General features: G+C 47.5%; 1 pseudogene; it reads left to right on the top strand.

The window, feature by feature from the left end:
- The window catches only part of LOC102254645, a 25,751-nt pseudogene that overhangs the window by 15,604 nt on the left and 7,331 nt on the right, over positions 1-2,816 (top strand).

Raw genomic sequence — 2,816 nt, 5'->3', positions numbered from 1 at the left:
CCGACCCGCTCTTAACCCAGGGGAGAGGGTTTGCTTGTATTTTTCCAGAAGGCGACAAAAGTCCCGCGTGGATCCCTGCTCGTGACGTCAAACCCTACACCACCAGCAATGAGCCGTAGATCGCCACTATCGCCCCCCATGTAGGAAATGGAGGACCTGACTATAGAAGAGAACCAGCCCCGACGGTGGAGACGACCTAGACACCGACGAGCTCACCCCATCACCTGGGGTGACATCAACGCTCTACAAGACCAAGCCGCGCGCATGGCGCCAGAGGGGAACCCGTCGGCAGGAACGTTATTCTTATTAATGTGTGCTATCATCACAGCTAATAGCACGGGGGCGCACAGATAAGGACTGTGGACTGTGGTACCTCACCCTGGCGTTCTCATGCCAGTTGGTGTAGACAGTACCCAGTTTCCAGTAGCACGTGCCTCTGCTACTCCTTTTACCCTTCTATAAGGCCACCCTTCTATCTCCTTCTTAGTGACAACCACTTTGCTTTGGCGCTCATTAAAAAGGAAGGGGGAGATGTACTAGAGCTCGGGAAGTATGTCTCAGCGCTGTGGCTGATGCAATGGTGTGAGCACACCCACCATGACATGCTTCCTCGGCACACCAGGAAGTAGCAATGCCTGCCTGAACTAACTCCTAGAGCCACGTGCACAGTACACCAGCCTTTCAGCCATTGGTCTCCTGTAGCAATGTGTCTCCCTCTGATTGGTCCCCTCATGCTATATATACCCCTGCAGTTCCTCAATGAAATGGATCTGGGTCACTGAACCTGGTCCCTGGAGTCGTGCATGCAGACGCCCTAGAGTGTTGGGGATCCGTTGTCCTCACCCCCGAGAGACCCCCTGCTTCAAGCATGGAATGAAATAAGGCCCTGGCCAGCAGCTGGAAGGCCCTGCTTGGCCCTGGTTGCTGGCCAGGGTTAGGGACCCTACCTGTGCACGAATACTGAGTATTTTATGAATGAGTAAAGGTTGGGAAGTTGAACCTGAAAATGGGAAAATCGAGAAACTAAAATTGAATTGGCCACTGCTAGTCAGTGTGGAGTTTTAGTCTCTTAGTTAACAGAGGAAAATACCGGAGTATATAGAGGGACAGGTGACAATTTGATGGGAGGATATTGTGTGTTTTCTGACAAGACAGGGACTAATGTTCTAAACCCCACAAAACTTGTTCATCTGCTCTTTTCCAATGTAGGACTTAGGAGAGAGGAGATGGAAGTGAAGGTGTATAGCCTACGAGAAAGAAAGGGCCCTGTGTACCAAGAGGTCAGTGAGCCCCAGGACGATAACTACCTCTGTAAGTAGACCCTCACCAAGGAGCATGTTATGTCTTGATGCAATAATTTCATCTGGTCATTGGTCCCCAAATAATTTTCTTTCTCTCGTTACCTGGAGTACAGGATTGAGGATCAATGATGTGAGTATCTGGGCTTTTTCAGAAACTCTTTATTTCCAGAAACATGCACTACACCTTCACTAATCTCTGTTGCTCTTGCCTCCAGATTGTAAGAAATGTCAGAACTTTTTTATCAATAGCTGTGGTGTGCATGGCCCCCTACATTTGTAAAAGACAGTGCAGTGGACAAGGGGCATGCCAACCGCTCAGCCCTCACTCTGCCCCCTGGGTTGAGAATCAGACCCTCAGGCATCCCTGCAGCTGGACTTGGAGTGTGGAATGAGGAATGTGATCTGCTGGTGGGCCTGCACTTTGTCCCTTATGAGGGCCAGATCACAGAAGATAAAGACACAGCCAGCAAAGGATACTCCTGGCTGGTGAGAAGTTTACCTCTTTCCCTGTGTTCTGACTTCCCATGTACCTCCTGTCACTTGGAAGGCTCCCACCTTCTGCCTATTAGGACATGGATGGGGATAATATGGTTATCTCTGTGTACTGAGCAGACTTTGCATGAACAAGGAGTTCTCTCTAAGGATCAGAGGGTAAGTGGGAGCAAAGTGGTACCAGCTCATCCCTTGTGGGGCTCCTGCTCTTTGTGGACAAATTAACTCAGACCTGTAGATTATGAGTAAGAACAGTATCCTGTGATCACCATTGGCAGTTGAATCCCCATGTAGGCTGAAAGAAATTTGATGACAGTAGAGTAAAATAATTCTTCTGCTACATCCACACAAGAATGAGAAAAAGCCTTTAACTTATTTTTTTTTTTGAAATATAGATCACCAAAGGGAGAAAGTGCTATGAGTATGTGGATGGAAAGGATACATCTCAGGCCAACTGGATGTGGTAAGGTCAATAGGCTTCTATGTGCCAAAGAGGATACTCATGCCTCACAAGCACATATAGCTTTTCTTCCCATCACGCCTCCCACAGTGGTCTTCCTGAGTCCTCTGTTCCTCTTTCTTCTCCATACAGTGATCTTCCACATGAAGAGACATTTAGAAAAAAAGTAGGTAATAGTATAGCATATGTCCTCAAAATACAAATCTCCAATTTGGTCACTGGGAAAAACCTGAAGACCCTGGATTAAACCTTAATTTATCTAATGGACATCAATTAAGTACTTAATATGTTCCAGTTTAGACAAAGGAATTAATTACACAGCCCATGTCCTTATGAATGACTTATTGCAGACAGACATGAAAACATTGATTTCAGAAATTTCTATACTAATAATAGAGAAATATGCAAATTATCTGGGACACCGTCACAGTAACAGTAATGACTAGCAGGCTGCCTGGGGCGACAAGGCCAGCTGGGGGGTTAGTGAGGGACGACCAAGTGACTGAACAGCAGGCTGTGTGGGGCAACCAGGACAGCAGGGGGGTTGTTGGGGGAGAGCAGGC

The sequence above is a fragment of the Myotis brandtii genome, unplaced genomic scaffold (assembly GCF_000412655.1).
Source record: "Myotis brandtii unplaced genomic scaffold, ASM41265v1 scaffold1377, whole genome shotgun sequence".
NCBI lineage: Eukaryota > Metazoa > Chordata > Mammalia > Chiroptera > Vespertilionidae > Myotis > Myotis brandtii.
Note: the sequence above shows the minus strand (reverse complement) of the source record. Positions and strands in the feature narration are given on the sequence as shown.